Source organism: Anthonomus grandis, chromosome 1, assembly GCF_022605725.1.
Source record: "Anthonomus grandis grandis chromosome 1, icAntGran1.3, whole genome shotgun sequence".
Taxonomy (NCBI): Eukaryota; Metazoa; Arthropoda; class Insecta; order Coleoptera; family Curculionidae; genus Anthonomus; species Anthonomus grandis.
In genome coordinates, this window is record NC_065546.1 from 17,842,507 (window position 1) to 17,860,957 (window position 18,451).

The 18,451-nt window shown below is 29.7% G+C and overlaps 1 protein-coding gene across 3 annotated transcripts in view; it reads right to left on the reverse strand.

Annotated features, from left to right (window-relative positions):
- The window catches only part of LOC126750057 (transcriptional activator cubitus interruptus), a 176,682-nt gene that overhangs the window by 25,411 nt on the left and 132,820 nt on the right, over positions 1-18,451 (reverse strand). The window lies entirely within an intron of this gene.

Genomic DNA, 18,451 nt, shown 5'->3' on the forward strand with positions numbered 1-18,451 from the left:
GTACAATTTGAAAGACGAGTACCCTCTCCCTTCCATTTTGGGCCTTTAAGGAACCTGCCTACGCAACAGATGAAAGAAGCCACGTTGCCATGTTTATTCGTAAAGTTTTTTTGGTCACGTTGATATTGATGTTGTGTAGTGATGAGTTAATTTAGGATGATTTGCTTGGGTTTGTTAAATTAAGTGGTTTTCGTTGGTTGGAAATAGATGGAGTAGGAGTACAATAATTTCTTGTTAATATTTGGGATCTAAGGATAACGGTTTTAAAAGATTTTAGTGAATAAAATAAACAAAACATTCATTAAGGTGTAGTTAGAAATAAGATACATTTTAATTAGGATTATATACTCGAAAGAGAACCTAAAGCGTTTAAGTATTTATTTGATATGTATATTAAAACTGTTAAAATTATGAAGCTTCGAAGCGCTATTAAATTTTGGTGTGGGTTTTTTAGTTTTATTGGAAAATTTAATATTTTACGAAATGATTTCTTCTCAAGTGGTAATAAGTTAGAGAAAATTAGGAAACAAAACTCGAAATATAAAGAGTCAAATTTACCAAAATCGCCGAAAGTACGAAATTTTGAGATATTATATTTTGGTCAATTAATATGACACGTAAGTCTTGTGTATGTCATTTTAATGTAAAAAATGTCAATTAGATATTACGATGTAACATTTATACTTAAATTATAGAAAAAGTGGTAAACAAATACAGAGATTTTTTTTTAATTAAAACTTAAAAAATCATTATTTATTGTATCATATTAAATAATGATTTTTTTGGTCATTTTAAATGACATTTCGATAATACATAATAAATTACACTCGTGTTAAAATTGGTAAAATATCTCTAAATTCCACTGTGATATTTAAAAATTATTAGTCTAGATTATTAAAAATTAATAAAAATGATTTTTGATGATGACTGGTTAATTGATAATATTTTTAAAATATGAAATGATATTTATTTATTTCTCGATCAAACAATTAAATTAAAAATGCATTTAAAGTAATTATTTATGCTCTATATTCTTGGATAACCTTTAGGGATATTTTTGTATCTTTTATATTCTAGTTTCAATGTAAAAAAATGTTAAGTTTCAATTTTTATATAGTAATATATGTAGATGAATGTAAACTTTAAAATAGATAAAAAAGATAACTACAATATGTTAAATGAAGCTGTATTATTTGCGCAAAGTTAAGCAGATTTTTTCACGAGTAATATTTTAACAACTAATTTGCTCAAACAATCGTTTTATAGAACTTATTTCTGAACAATCAATTTTTCAAACGGTCATCCTGAATACTTTTGTCTCAAAACTATTTCTCCCGAATAACTTTTTTCCCTGGGTAAAAGTAGTTTATCCAGTAATAAACTTTATTCACAGTTGGGTTGGGCTATTGGCAGTACTCTAAATGTTAATGGCGTAATTTAAATGTTTGGGTGATATTATTTTCCGGATAGTGATGCTTCAAAAAATGTCCTAATGCTCAAAATTACTCTTGTAATAATCGTATCCATTTATCTTATGCTGATATTTAAAAAAACGTTAATTTTAAATAAACTAAAAAAAAGGTATATAGAAACCATTAAATCCATTAAAAGTGTCTCAAGTTTAAGAAAATTATAATTAATATAATATATGGAAACAACGTTGGAATAAACTGTTTCTATTTTTTTTTGTTCAATATAATTTATCTTAACTATATTATCTTTCTAATAGTATCTAATACCATACACTTTTTTTTAAGAAAAAATTAGTCTTGAAATAGCGTGTATCTAATTATATTTTCTGTTTAGTTATAAAAAATTTAAAACTATCTATCTTATAGTAGAAAGGATTAAGTTTATAATACAAATTAGTGATACTATCATACGTAATACGATATAACGATTTATCTTTAGTTAAGTCCTTATACGATGTAAGTCAAGATATACTATTTTGTAAGTAAGCTTTATCCAAAACGAAAAATAAAATATCTAAAAATATTTTATGCTTTATGTTAAAAAGTTAAAGCTTATAAAGGCATGTGAGAAGAAAATATGATAGAATAATCTGGTTGCAATGAGTTCATATTAAAGGAAATAGGTGCTTTACTTTTCACATAATGTTCTCTAAATAAATTGTGACGATATTTTTATATATTTTTATATTAGACGATTTATTCTATTTAAAGTCATAAAAGTAATTCTTATCTACGAGATTCTTAAACACGTTTTCCGTTGGTCCTAAAATAATTATGTATGGTCCATAAATTTTAAAGTGTCGAAGAATAGGTTTTCAAGGATGTCTTATTTTCACTCTAGTTTAAATAAAATAAAAATTAAATGAAATACAGGATAAATATTCCAAGTAATAGACATATGAAGTACAAGCATTCAAGATCACAAATTGTACGTAGTATTATTGCTACCGATTTCGTAGTATACTGCCGTATCAGGAAACGACTTGGTAAAAAAATATATCGATCTTAGGTACGTAGTAGAAGATAGAAATGACCACAGTTTCTCTAACTTTAAGAAAAGAAGAGAAAGTACTTTTTATTTAAACGTGTGCAACTTAATTAAAACGAAATGAAATATATTTGGATAATAAAGTAAATAAATAGTAAAAAACAGAAATTAAATGAATAATTGCTATTACGCTTGGTTTAAAAGAGCACTAAGCCGTGATTTTGAAATTGTCATTTTTAGTCGATAAAAATTAAAAGCGTGATGATTGTTATATTGTTGAACTAAATGATTTTAAATAAATTGTTCTAAAGGGATAGATCCTTAATTTAATATTATATGACTTATTTTCCAAATAAAGTAATTCTAAAATAGCGTTAACGCATTATTTAACGTAATCTGCAAAACCAGCAATGTCCTAATCGTTCATAAAGTAAACGAACCAAAAACCAGTCTGCGGCCGGACTAATTACCAGGCCTTAATATATCGGTTTACCTTTAAGCCTTGTCCGGTTAAATTACCGTAATTAAAGGTAATCGAAGCTTTTTACCATCGCGTTCGGGGATTATAATTACATCTAAACGATTAAATTTATTGCTTCATATAATAAATCTGTTGGCACGAGAAACTATCTCGCTGACGTATTGTACGTCGTTTCCGTGAAGAAAGACATTGTAAATGTAATTTCAAAATGCTTTTTTTTATAGCCTGACATATTTAAGTATCATTATTTTGTCATGTTTAAATTATAAAAAAAGAATATAAAAATGCAAAAATTCTTATAAGCAATAAACATTTTTCGAACGTAAGGGATACATTTGATTTGACATAACCACCTGATTTGTGACATTTTCTTACTAAAAATTAAATTTTTATGGCTTATTCCGTGTGGCTCTTGTAGGATATATTTAAAGAAAAATCAGAAACGGTCAGAAATCATCTAATCCATTTAAGTTATGCTATTATTTAACAAATTTACACAATTTCGTTGGAATATAAAACATAAGATACTAATCAACAAACTTAAATAATACATTTTGATAGACTTTAAAGAACATTATTTTTTGTAATTATTAAGAATATGGGTAGAACAAAAACACAAATTATAATAACTATTCTTTTATTTTTATTACTTAAGCAGCGAATGAAGCAAAAGTCGAAAAAGGAATAAATATTAAATATATCCCTTTTAATACAGACTAATACGGACCTAATGAATCGGTCTTTGTATTAGTAAAAACACTACGTCAGTTATTATACAAACGCATTTATATTACATTGCTTTCTGTTTTCATAAAGAAAGATGACGATGTGGATATTGGCTTAAACTAAATATAAACATCATAAACCTCTCCAATAATAGAAATATATTGAGTCATATTTGTTGACTATTAAATACATCTATTTCAATACACCCTCTCAAAAATGAATCAATTATATTTAAATAAAAATGTATAAGTTATAACCTAATTAAGTAATAACGTTCAAAGAATAGTCATATCTGGGGAAAATAATTTATATGGTCCAACATTCGTTGCTAGGATTTGGAAAAACCCCAAAAAGAAAAACCAAATCAAACCATTTAGTTCCACTTAAAAATATACTATCTTATTTATTCGATAGTTTTTGTAGCCTCAAATTGAATAGGACTTCGTGGAACTTTGGAGCTGGAAGTTGCTTCGTAAAAATGTCAGCCAACTGTTGACCTGTGGGAACATATTTTATTAATATGGTTTTATTTTGTACCTGCTCTCTAGTAAAATGATATTTAATATCTATATGCTTAGATCGTTTAAAATCAACAGGATTATTAGCAACCGAAATACAACCATTATTATCTTCAAATAAAATTATTGGCTTAAAAATATTTATTTCAATACTTGTTAATAAGGACTTAATCCAGAGAGCTTCTCGAACCCCTTCAAAAATTGCCATATATTCTGCCTCCATCGAAGATGTAGCGACAGAATTTTGTTTTCTTGTGTTCCATGAAATTACACAAGTTTCAAATAATTTAAACAAAAATCCTGTCGTACTTTTTCGATCTATTTCATTACTACCCCAATCAGCATCTACATAGCCAATTAAAATGTCGGTATATTTATTTCTGGTATAAATTAGTTTAAAATCATAAGTACCCTTTATATACCTTAAAACCCTTTTTAGGCATTGCCATAACTCTTTATTATTTTTGTTTTGATAACGACTTAATAGATTAACGGCTGTACACAAATCTGGTCGAGTACAAAGAGCAGCATACATTAAAGAACCTATTAAATTTCGGCATGGGGCATCATAACGTTCATCGGCATTTAATGCTGAATAATTTAATTTAGACGGCAGAGGTGTTTTTACGGGTTTGCAATCACTCATATTAAAATTATTAAGCACATTTTTTTAAATAATTACTTTGATCTAAAGAAATTTGATTTTGATTTCTTTCAATTCTGATTCCTAAAAAATAATTTAAATCATTCATATCAACCATTTTAAATTTATTTTTTTAAATAAGTTTTAAAACTCAACATTGTGTTAATATTACCAGTAGCTATTGCTAAATCGTCTACATATAGAATTACATAAACATTTTCGGTGATATGGCCTTTATTTAAGAAATATAAACAGTGGTCAATGCTTGAATTTTGAAAATTGTGCTGTTTTAAAATTTTATCAAAATGCTCATACCAGCATCTTGCTGATTGCTTTAACCCATATAATGATTTATTTAATTTACATACATAGCCGTCTTTTGCATTAACACCTTCGGGAATTTTCATATATATTTCCTCTTTTAATATACTATTTAAATATGCCGTTTTAACATCCATTTGATGAATGTGCAAATTAAATTGGTTGGCAATTGCTAAAAATATTCTGAAAGTCGATATTCGGGCAACTGGGGCAAAAATTTCATTATAATCTAGGAGATATTGTTGGCTAAAACCTCTGGCTACTAATCGAGCTTTATACTTGGGTAAACTACCCTGTATATTGTTTTTAACAGTAAACACCCATTTACAGTCTACAATATTTTTATTTATTGGTTTAGGTACTAAAGACCAGGTGTCATTAATTAGCAAAGACTCGATTTCCTCATTAATAGCCTTTTCCCATTCACTTTTATCAGCTCGTTTATTTATATCTTGAAAACAAGAAGGGACTTTTAAGTGGGGTGTTTGTACACTCATAAAAGTACCAATTTCATTTTCGTTATATGAAATTTTAGGAAGATTTATGAGTCTTTCGCTCCGTCTGGGTTCCGTAACGGGTGTCCCAGATTTTTGGTCGGTATTTTGTTTACATAACTGATTTTTATCCTCGGTTTTATTGACAGCTTTATTATTAACTGTTTTAATTTCCGATTGTAAAGGGAAAACAATCGGTACCGGGTTTTTATCAGTTTTAGATATTTTAATACCTTCGGAGCTTTGTGTGTGAAACCTTTCATCAAGTTCAATTTGAGGTCTTGATGTGTTAAAAGTGGTTTCATCAAATATAACGTCCCGAGCTGTAATGAATTTATTATTTTGGGAATTAAAAATTTTATAACCATTCGGTTCATAGCCAACAAATATGCCCTTGACAGATTTTTGCTCGAATTTTGTTTTTCGAGATTTATTATGTACAAAAGCAGTAGAGCCAAAAACTTTTAAGTGATCTACTTTGGGCTTTTTATTATGCCATAATTCGTAAGGTGTTTCCTTTTTAAGTAGTGCATTTGTCGGGGTTAAATTTAAAATATATGTGGCACTTAAAATAGCTTCACCCCAAAAACGTGTATTTAAATTTGCACCATGTATCATGGCTCTAGCTTTTTCTGTAAGAGTTCTGTTCATTCTCTCCGCAACAGAATTTTGTTGAGGAGTATATGGAACGGTTAAATGAAAAGAAATACCTTTATCTTTACAAAATGATTTCATTTCGTTAGAGAGATACTCACGCCCATTATCACAATATAGAAATGCTACTTTTAAAGAAAAATGGGCCTCACTTTTTAGTACAAAATCTCGAAAAACATTATATGTTTCTGATTTATAGACTAATAAATATGTTACCGTATAGTGAGTAAATTCATCAATAAATGTTATAAAATAATTTTTATTGTCTATTGTAGGTGGAGAAATAGGTCCACAAATGTCTGAGTGAATAATATATAGTGGTCTTAGAATATGAGATTTATCTTTACTTTTAGCAAAAGGCAAACATGCTTGCTTTCCATAAATGCAAGCTTCACATAAACCAGTACTGGGATATACATTATTTAATTTTTTATAATATTTCTGCCTTTTTAGTTCTAAAAATTTATTCTTACTTATATGACCTAAGCGCTTATGCCACAATATATAATTATCATATGGCGCTTTGGTTTCATGCACATTTATTTGATTTGCAATATTTTGAATCAGACTTTTATTTATTTTAAAAATTATTGGTATTAAATTATTAATCACCTTACCAGTTATAATGGTTTTACTTTCATGGCTTATCGTCACTTCTCCATTTGATGTAAAAAGTACATCCATACCTGCCTCTTGCATGCGTCTTACCGAGAGTAGGTTGTATGGAACTTCGGGAGTGAATAACACATTTTCCAACTTTCCATGGACACCCAAGTTGGTAATAATATTGATTTCTCCTCTTTGATAAGCCTTTACAGCAGTATTGTTTTTCGCAACTGATATGTCCACTGGTTTTGTTAATTCCGTAGAATGGGTAAAATATTGGTGCCGATTTATAATATGATCGGTGGCTCCAGAATCCAGAAGAAACTTAATAGTATTATTGCTTTGATGGTTAGCAGGTTTTGGCAAATTGCTACTAGACATCATAAATGCAAAACTTGATTCATCCTGATTGGTTTGAATCGTATGTAATGTCCTGGATTCCTGTTCTCGTTTGTAGTAGAAACAGTTTGATTTAAGGTGATTTGTCCTACCACAATAGTCGCACCTTGTAAAAGTATATCTCTTCTTCGGGTAGCTGTTACTATTGTTATTATACTTTGATTTTGTTTTAAAATTCCGTTTATTGACAAATTTATTTTTGCCTTTAAAAGAGTGGAATTTTTGGTTCTTAAACGGCCTTGCTATTTTTGGATCTGTAACCTGGACATGCAAAACTTTGCTAGTCGTGTCTCCACTTTCCTGCTGCAATTTTGTTTCCTGATCCAATAAACGTGTTTTTACAAAACCTAAATTGATGGTGTCTTCCGACAAAGTTTCAATCGCAGTCACTATCCCATCATATGAAGGCGGCAGAGTTAAGAGTAAGTGGGCTACTCTACTCATTTCGCTTAATGCAGCTCCTGCGGATGTTAATTCAATAATCATTTCATCAAACTTGATGAAATGTTCGATTAAAGGTGTATCTTGCTTGAATTTAAAACTTAGCAATTTCTTTTGAACAGCAAGCTGGGTGGCCAAACTTTTTCTTTCATAAATGGTGTCCAGCTTTTTTAAAATTACACGAGCAGTGTCCTCCTCGGTAATCATGCCCACCATTACATCGCTTAAGTATTCAATAATACAACCCTTAGCAATTAATTCCAATTGTTGCCAGTTGACAGGTAAGTCAATAGGTGGATTTTCTTGTAACACTTGTGATGCACCCTCTTCGGCAATAAGAGCTTTTATGCGGAACTTCCATATTGAATAATTAGTTCCATTAAACGAAGTAATATTACGTCGCACCTTTTTATTGTTTTCCATTGTCACTATTTTTTTTTTTTTTTTTTTTTTTTTTTTTTTTTTTTTGCACTAACAACACTGAAGTTTATTTACACTTTGAAAGTTTATAATTTTTTATCGCGTACCGAATTTATTCAAACAAACGTTCTGGGCCCATAACCTATTAAGAATATGGGTAGAACAAAAACACAAATTATAATAACTATTCTTTTATTTTTATTACTTAAGCAGCGAATGAAGCAAAAGTCGAAAAAGGAATAAATATTAAATATATCCCTTTTAATACAGACTAATACGGACCTAATGAATCGGTCTTTGTATTAGTAAAAACACTACGTCAGTTATTATACAAACGCATTTATATTACATTGCTTTCTGTTTTCATAAAGAAAGATGACGATGTGGATATTGGCTTAAACTAAATATAAACATCATAAACCTCTCCAATAATAGAAATATATTGAGTCATATTTGTTGACTATTAAATACATCTATTTCAATAGTAATAATTAAAACTGTGAAAAAATAAGAAGCGAGGTTTTATGTAGAAGAAAAAGTAAAAACAATATACTATAATTATAGTTTAAGCCTAGAGACTTTTTCTCATTTTCTCATTGGACAGCAAATTTTTTTTTAATTTTAGAACTACAAGAATTCATTTACTGTCTTATGTTAGTTAAGAGTACATAAAAAAGATTATCTTTATAAACAATTACTTTTGGTACTTGATAACATCTCCGTAAGAAAGAGACAGATACATAGAAAATTTGTGTATACAATTTTTTCTAATTGTGCTTCAAACATTTTTTTAATGTATAGTCTAATTATATGACCTTTAGAATACAAAATATCATCTAGGGTGAAAGAATGGCCGTAAAAACTTATCACTTATTTTATTCTACGGCTAATAAAAAAGAATTAAAAAAATTGTAAAAATATTACAATACAGATAAATATTCTGACATAATTTTTGATAAAGGAATAGTTTAATTCCATAATAACTGTGACAATATTTGTTCTCACCCTTGTCTTGGAATGAGGCGGCATCTAAAAGCTAAGCCTTAAAAAGTGATTTAAGGTAAATGTATTTAAAAAGGTTATTTAAAGAAATATGTATTGTTAAAACTTTTATATCGTGGCGGCATCTAAAATACCATTGAAAGAAAATTAAACTTGATAGTTGTACATATATAACATGTGTGAAATGTAAAATTCTGTTTTACTTATTCCACGCGTGTTTTAGAATAATACAGTAATATAAATACGAAATACTATTTAAATTTTGTTTCTTAGGGTTTATCCAGGAATATTTTCTTTAAATATTAATAAGCACCAAATTATATGACTGCTTTAACAGATCTTATATATTTAACGTTTTTAGAAATTCGAATTGAAGCGCTAAGTTGGACCACTCTGTATAAGGACCCACTAAGGAAAGTTTATTTATTTTTCAAAAGCCTATAGTAAAAAACTGACCCGAAAAAAACATCTTGTGGTAACTACTATAAGATAAGGCTCATTATTGGTTTAGATTAAGTGGACTGTAAGGTACATGCTGAAAAAAATTGAATGAAAACATTTAATACTTTGTATGTCCCCATTATCCCTACCTGGGTGATACACACCTAATTGGCCGCGAATTAAGCGGTGTTTCTTGTGATCCAATTAAAAAATACCCGAGTAATCGAAATTTTGGTCGGAAGGGGAATTTTTTACCTGATGATGGGCTTAGTTTAAATACCAATGTGAACTGTTTTGCATGACATAATTGGTCAGATACGTCGATTGACGGAGCGTGAGTGAATTGCCTAATTAAAATTTTTATGACATTTTTTACGACGCTTTTCAAGATACGTTCCTCTTTCTTAGTCTGCAGTTAGGAGTCATTAGTATAAATTAGAATAAATATGGTACTTCAGTAATTTGTGCCCCATTTGACAACAATGATTTGAACGAAAGATTCACAGTCACTCCCCATCTCTGTTTATCACACGTAAATCTTCACCGATTCTCTAAAAGCTTCCAACATTGAAGACGCTTTTAAGAATAAGTCGCAGGTAGTTAGAAATAGAAAAATAAAAGAAAAAAGCTGGTCTAGAACCCATTAAATCGAAAAATACATAAATCTGTGCCCTAGGATGCCGGCAGAAATAAATTTTTGACACTTGCATCGGTCCTTGGAAATTTGTTAAATAGATTCGTTAACGGATCTCCGTCTGACGTTTCGACGCTGAGTAGAAAGCCGACCTCAGACTGAGAGGGTCAATGGGGGCGGTTCGCTTTTTGTTTGTCTTGTCTTTCTCAATTCGGTTCCCTTTTTTTGAGAACATCATTTTAGGGGATTTGGCAAATAATTAGAGTTTTGATGGGACAAAAGGTAAAATTTATTTGGTATTTCTTTCGAGAAATATGACTTTTACGCTATTACATGTATTAAAATCACCCTAACAAGCAACACTCGAACACATATAAAATATATTAGAATTGGTTTCTAAGCTTTATGTTATTCATTGAAGTTTCAGTATAGTCATTAAATTAATGACCTTGACCTTGAAAAAAAAGTATTTTTTATTATCGTTAATACATTGTGATTTATTTGCTGATAATTGTAATAAACTAAATAGTGAGCTGAGTTGAGTATGTTGCATTTGAATATGTATAAGTGGCCAGAAATTACTGTAAGCAGAAATATCAAATTATTAAATCGTATATTGCCTTTATGTTGAATAGGCTTAGGAAAATTTCGATCTAGTTGAAAGAGTCTATAAAAGGCTTTTCTGGTATTTTTATGTCAATAAATGTAATATGTATTTATAATTACATGATTAATTTTAAAATAAAAGTTTAAAATGGAGGTTGACAGCCTTCTGTTTGTCATAAATTTATCATACCATTTAAAAAAATTAAGTAGTGTTAGGATTAAGGGGTTAAAAAATTTAACACATTTTTAAAGGCAAAAAGTATTTTTGTATTTATTTATCTTAAATATTTTTTTAGGAGCGTTAGAAAATTAATTCCAGTTAGAATCGCCACTCTGTATATTTTTACCAGTTCTTAAATAGATTATAAGTTATGTATTCACCTGCCTACTGTTGCTTCATTGTATGTTTTTCTAAATTTTTTTTAATATCTTTTTTAGGAGACTCGATACAAAACTGGTAGCTGTATTATGGTGATTTTTGGCCTGTTTTAACTATATCTCCATTGGTTGTGCAGTTTCGCTCCTAAATGCTAGAGGCAATACATATTTTCGATTCTTTAGCTTTAAAAATTGAATAGATGTTTTAAAATTTCAAAAACCAGACTGACCATACTAAATTACTTTTTACAATTTTAATGAAACCTCGCTGTTGTGAGAAGAGTAGGAATGATTTAGTTCGTAATTTCTTCTTCATGAAATTAAGAATGTACTAAATTTAGAAATTATAGTTGATTTATTCAGTGTAAGATAAGATATGAAGCTTTCTAAGGAATTTTTATGTCTTGAATTTTATTATGCAAGCCTTCAAAGTTTCCATAGAGTTTCGGTAATCTAAGATATAAGACTAAAACATAAGACGTAATAAAACCTCATGTGGGTATGAGAGAGTACAAATCGCCATTAACTACTATAATACATACATCCAAAATAGTTTAATTGCATCAGTTGTTACTTTTTATTATTATGACGTAGCAAAGAATTGGAATGTTTTAAGGTGAAGAGGAGTTGGATGAACGTTAGTAGAAAATAGAATACAGAAATCTAATTTTGTATTTTCAGTATTAACTTTATCGTTTTGGACTGAAAGGTATTTGAATAAATGATATATTGAGGATTACAATTGCCAAAAGTCGATAAAAACATTAAAACAAAACTTTCACCAGCGTATGGAGATCATGTTTATTTAAGTTGAGCACTATCAATGCGCTTGTTTTGTTTCACCAGTTTTCTCCTTTTTAAAGCTGAATAGCATTCACTGCTACACACATTTATCGTATAACAGCAATAACTTCGAGAACTCCCTTATTATGCAATTCATTTTACAAAAATACCAGCCTTGTCAGAACTTTCAAGTATCTGCCTTCTTGGCCTCTCTGCTAATAATTTATTTTATACAGCACCAAAAAGAAAATTTCGAAAACAAAACGAAGGAAAATTACAGAGCTGAAAAAAAGGCGTAGGAGATCACGGTATACGAAGCCGAAGAGCGCCCTGTATGTATGATGATGAAGTTACTAAATCCGGTTTTCTTTTAGGACTCTCGAGGTATAATAAAGTCGTTAATCATAGTTGGCCTGAGTTTAGGTTGCTCTCTCTCGCGGTACCGCAGGTTCTTGTACCACCACGAGTTTTGTGGAATCCGATAACTTCTTTAGGCAGCCTATAATACAAAGAATTATGCAGCAAATTATTTAATAACCATTTATTAAAGAACCCAACATATTTTAAAAGTGGAATAAGTAAAACTCAGTAGCTGTGAACCCAAGCCAAGAGGTAAATCGTGTCCGTTTGCCATCTGATAAGTTCCTTCGACCGCGCCAATTAAAGAACCTACTACCAGTCACGTGACCCAGGTGTTAATGGGCCTTATCTTCGACTTGGGTCGGTTGGCCATCGGCCAGAGCTGTCTCTTAATTAGCCTGCAGAATTCACCGGAAATTTTAATGGGCAAACCGGCCCAATTTATACGGTTGTTCCCTACGGGTTAATATACCAAGATTTGAACTGGCAAGATTAGATACTTTGGGGCAGTGGAGGTATTTGCAGACATTTTATAATTTTTCATCTATGTGAATGCGATGTATGGCCAGGTTCAAACTAATCAATTCAATACACCTGCCGATATAAAATATTCCAAAACATAAGCTAAGTTTTAGCCTTATCAAGTGATGGTGTCAAGGTGCCCGCCATGTTTATAGGTTTGCTTTAGTAATAAGCCTGCGTTGTTACTTTCACAGGTGAAGTTGGGTTCGATAAGCGCCTTTTGTTTATTCTTCTTGATTAGGCAGACATGTGAGGCAACCCACGCTTTTATTTTATAAAAAATTTTGTGAACACGAATCATGGAAAATAATTAACCACTAAGAAACTAACAGAAACGTTTGTTTGTGTATATTTTCCATTGTTAAAACTTAAAAAAAAAACTGGAATATTTTTAAATAGGGCAACCTTAAATCGAATACATGTTTTACTTTAATTTTATCATTATGTATATCAATTACTATTGTCCAAAAATTTAAAACTGTGTGTTAAATAAGCCATAATCCTTAAAAAATCTATATATCTATAATATATTGGAAAAAGTTAAATAACGTCTTCTCCTGACAGTCCTATCCATTAAAGTTATGCGTCAGTAATGTTCCTGTCAGTAATATCAGTAATGTCTGAAGGTAATATAAATAATTAAAAATATTTTATTAAGCTAAATATTCTTTGAGCGGCACTTATTAGCAAAAAGGATAAAGCAAAATCCTCTTCTTAAAGATTTTTAATAGCTTTTTAACTGTAATTTTATGTTTTATTTCTAGAATTCTTTGCATATTTGAACCCATATTCTTATAATTTAAGCTATGCTATTCTTATAATTTAATGCTATTACAGAATCTGTAATAGCATACCCTACTATCGAGTACAGTTTTTTTTAATGTGATTATCTACACCTTATTGCTGACCTTCTGTGACCTAATTATTTCATGCCTTATGTTGTGTGTTATTATTATTATTATTATTATTATTATTATTATTATTATTATTATTATTATTAAGTAGTTTTATTCATACGTTTTCCTGTATTTTTTAGATATTTGTGTCTGCATTTTATACTTTTTGATTTATATAAAATGGCTTCGCTCGTTGACACTACTAGATAAATAAATAATATCCAACATATATCATCCTATTAGATAAATCAGAAAAGTAGAGATCTGTTGGTATGGAGATATATTAGAGAGAAAACTAATAAGCATTTTTATATGACTAATTTCGGTTAAATAGTTGAAGATGAAAGGAACTTGTATTATAAATTGAAGTCTCTGAGAGCATTATATTTCACTTTTTTTATGGTTCTATTAATTTAATTAGTGACGGTCCATTTAAATTAAAGCTGCCAGGCAATTTAGCAATTTAATATTAAGACCAAATATAAGCTTCTAAGATATTATATTATTTGTGTTATTTTATACACAAAAAATACATAGAACATGCTTTAATATAATCAGTTTAGCATTTGAAATTAAAAAAAAATGTATGTAGCATTTATTTTTTGTCAGTCGATCATCTATCAAAAAAACAGAAGAATTTTTTGAGGAAGTTTAGGTTTTTTTTCTGACTAGACATGTCGTATAGAAAAATGTATAAGGAAATAATAAAGGCAATAATTTTTTTTTCAATTTTCTACTTTTCTCATAGACTATTATTGAGTGACAAGAAACAACGGATATATCTCTTAAACTTACCCTTTTGGATGCCAAATTTATAGTATTACTTTTACGAAAAGTAGTTAAAATATTGGAAAAGTTATCCAAATAGTCATCTAAAAGTGGAAGTTTACTGTTGCATAGCAATATTTTTAACAAATAGTACTGCCATCAATTCGGTGTGGTTGGCTTTAGACCATTGATATCCCAATATCCATATTCATCCAGAGCTTGACTTTGAAAATTGCCATTATTTTATGATACGAAAAACTCATTTAATAAGCAATATCGTAAAACCATCTATTTTTTTAATCCAGATTCCAACAAAGTTTTTTCCATATTGATGAGGTATTTATTTAAAGAAACTCTTTATACTTACTTTTTTTTTTAAACAAGAAAGTTTTATGGGCTAGCTTTTTAGAATGCAAAAAACGAATAACCTTAGACACATTACTTATACAGGGTATGCCAACAAGGTGTACGGCTAAGATAGCGCTATAACTATACGAGGTAGAGCAAAAAGTTCTACAGCAAAGTTGTAGGGTTGACAAAAACCTACGAACTAAAAATATTTTTATGTATACTGGGTGTGTCACAAAAAAGTTACTATAAAATATGATTTTTTTTTAAATGGTACGCCTTGTATATTATGGTACGAAAATGTGAGGCGAAAAGAGTACTTTACTTTGGTATAACGTTTTAAAAATTTCTTTGCGGCGTTGCAACGTAATTAATTTTTTTATGTTATTTTTTGCCTTTTAGAGGGTTCGTTTAAAAAATCATAATTAACTTAAAATTTATTCTGCGTCTATGAAACTTGTACCACAGTTAGTCTAGGGTACCTCCTCTAGGCTGACTATGATAATTTGTAATTTTTTAATACAGGGTGTTTTTAAAGAACTTTCAAACCTGCTGAAATTAAATACGCAATATCTCAAATTATTTAAATGGAACACCCTGTATATTTTTATTTAATTAAGTTTGTCCCTCAATTACCTACATTTCTTATTTAATATGTCCTATAGCTAATTTTAGCGTAACTTTTCTGTAAAATACTATGCATAAAACGAATATTCTTTAAGTTTTGATCAAGATTGCTTAGAAACATTGGTTTAAACGTTTAATTGTCAGATTATTAGTTTGATAACAGCAGTAGACAAGATTAATGTTTTCTCTTCAAAAACCATTTTAAAAATTATTATCAGTGAGTTAGTTAATCGATTTTTAATTTTTATTGTTCATTTTGTAATCAATGTGAATTTTCCTCGTGAGGAATTTGTTGATATGATATATGCCCTTGGAGCTGCTGAAAGCCTTTTGGCATCTAGAATTTATGCGTAACTTTATCCTGAAAGAAGACATCCCCAAGCACAAGTGTTTCAAAAACTAAAAGAAAGATTTGAGAGAACAGGTCAAGTGTAATTTATGAGAAACATGAACGGGTGAAGCCAGTTACAAATGAGGAAAACAGGATGACAGTAGCTTTAAGTGTCGTTGAAGATCCTCATAAAATCGTAGCATAAGCGTTGTTAGCTTATTAAAGAATTACCCTTTAGTGCAACATCAATATCTCGCATGCTTCGAAGCGAAAAACTCCATCCTTACGATATTCAATTGTTGCAGGAATTACTTCCGCAGGATTATGAAAGAAGAATGGCTTTCTGTCAGTGAGCGCAAAATAAGATTCGTCAGCCTGAATTTTTAAATTTTGTGATTTTTCAGATGAAGCTACATTCCATAATGATGGCAGTATTAATAAACATAATTTTCATTATTACGACACCAGCAATCCATTCTTCACCCGAGAAATTCATCATCAACATAGATGGCCGCTTAATGTTTGGGCAGGAATAATAGGACATTACGTTATTGGACCGCACTTTTTTAATGGACATCTTACAGGTGAAATGTTATTAAACTTTTTACAAAACGATTTTAATGTCCTTCTACAAACGTTGCCTGACCATGTTCGAGATAGGATTTGGTTTCAGCATGACGGCGCTCCGGCTCATTATAGCCATGCTGTTAGAAATTTTTTAAATGAGCATTTTGATGACCGGTGGATAGGGAGAGGTGGGCCGGTCCGTGGGTCCCTTGGCCCGCAAGGTCCCCAGATTTAAGCAAACTGGATTTTTTCTTGTGGGGCTATTTGAAGGAAAAAGTCTATCAAACAACTCATCAAACAAATGAAAAATAAAATTCGGGAGATTTTTCAAACAGTCACGCCAATTATGTTGGAAAAGGTTAATGAATGACTCATTCTCAAAAAGGGTAAACGCTTGCGTACAAAATTTAGGAGGTCATATTGAAAACAATTCATATTAATTGTAATTGATCTTTAAAATTTAAAATTAGTGTAACGATGTACATTTATGCAAAAATACGTTAGTACCTACCTAGTATGTAATTTAATTTTGCTGTTTTTTTTAGCAGTTTAGGTGAATAATTGTGTTGGTTAATTTTTCAAGTATGTAATAATAATAATAATAATTGTAGGAAAAGTAATAATTCTAATTCTTCAATAATTTTTTCTAAGCAATCTTGATCAAAACTTAAAGAATACCCGTTTTATGCGTAGTATTTTACAGAAAAGTTAAAATATCTCAAAAAGTACTTGGTTTAGCTATAGGACATATTAAATAAAAAATTAAGGTATTTGAGGGACAAACCTAATTAGATAAAAATATACAGGGTGTTCCGTTTGAAAAATTTGAGATATTGCGTATTTAATTTCAGCAAGTTTGAAAGTTTTTTAAAAACACCCTGTATTAAAAAATAATAAATTATCATAGTCAGCCTAGAGGATGTACCCTAGACTAACAGTGGTACAAGTTTCATAGGAGCAGAATAAATTTTAAGTTAATTATGATTTTTTAAACGAACCCTCTAAAAGGCTAAAAATAACATAAAAAAATTAATTACGTTGCAACGCCGCACGGAAATTTTAAAAACGTTATACCAAAGTAAAGTACTCTTTTTGCCTCACATTTTAGTACCATAATATACAGGGCGTACCATTTAAAAAAAATCATATTTTATAGTAACTTTTTTGTGACACAACCAGTATATATAAAAATATTTTTAGTTCGTAGATTTTTGTGAACCCTACGACTTTGCTGTAGAAATGTTTGCTCTACCTCGTATAGTTAAGCCGCTATCTTAGCCGTACACCTTGTTGGCAGACCCTGTACAGGCTAAACCCCGCGGCAAACGTCATACTGGAAAGTTGTAACGTAACATTAAACAAAAGAGAAAGACAAAGTCTACAGTATCACAGTTAATTAAATGAACATTTTTTAGTCAAATGATGATGTCTTTTGCTTTAAAGCCATCATCAGACTAAAAAATAACACACTTATGATGTCTATCTTTTGAATTCATACTGGGAAGAATAAAAGTTCCGCTTAAAAATTCTTTTACAACAAAAAGCATAGTTTTCACAAAAATACACATCAGGATGTAGATGAAAAAGGAGATGCTTGATTCTCGCCTACTTGGCCAAAATATGAAAATACATCATTATCATCCAACCTCACCCTAATAGTTGCAAGAATTACCATGAAGAAAATCCTCTTACTCTAAGTCAACCATAAGCCTTTAACAGCATTGCATCCTAAGTGTTTAACTTTAATCACGTTTTACAGAAATTCCAATTATTCTTCAAAAAAAAAAACGTTATTTGTAAATATGATGTAAACAACCAAAGCTGTCAAAAGCTTAATATATAGTAAGAATTGCACAAGTCTCCATTTACTATTATAACTGATTTAGATAGCGCTACCAGCATTCATACTCATACTCAAAGTCATTTATTTATGTAAAATATAAAAACTTTTTCACATATGTCAGGCATTATTAAATATAAATCTGGAAAAACTTACAGGCTAGATTCACTAGATATAAGTACAAA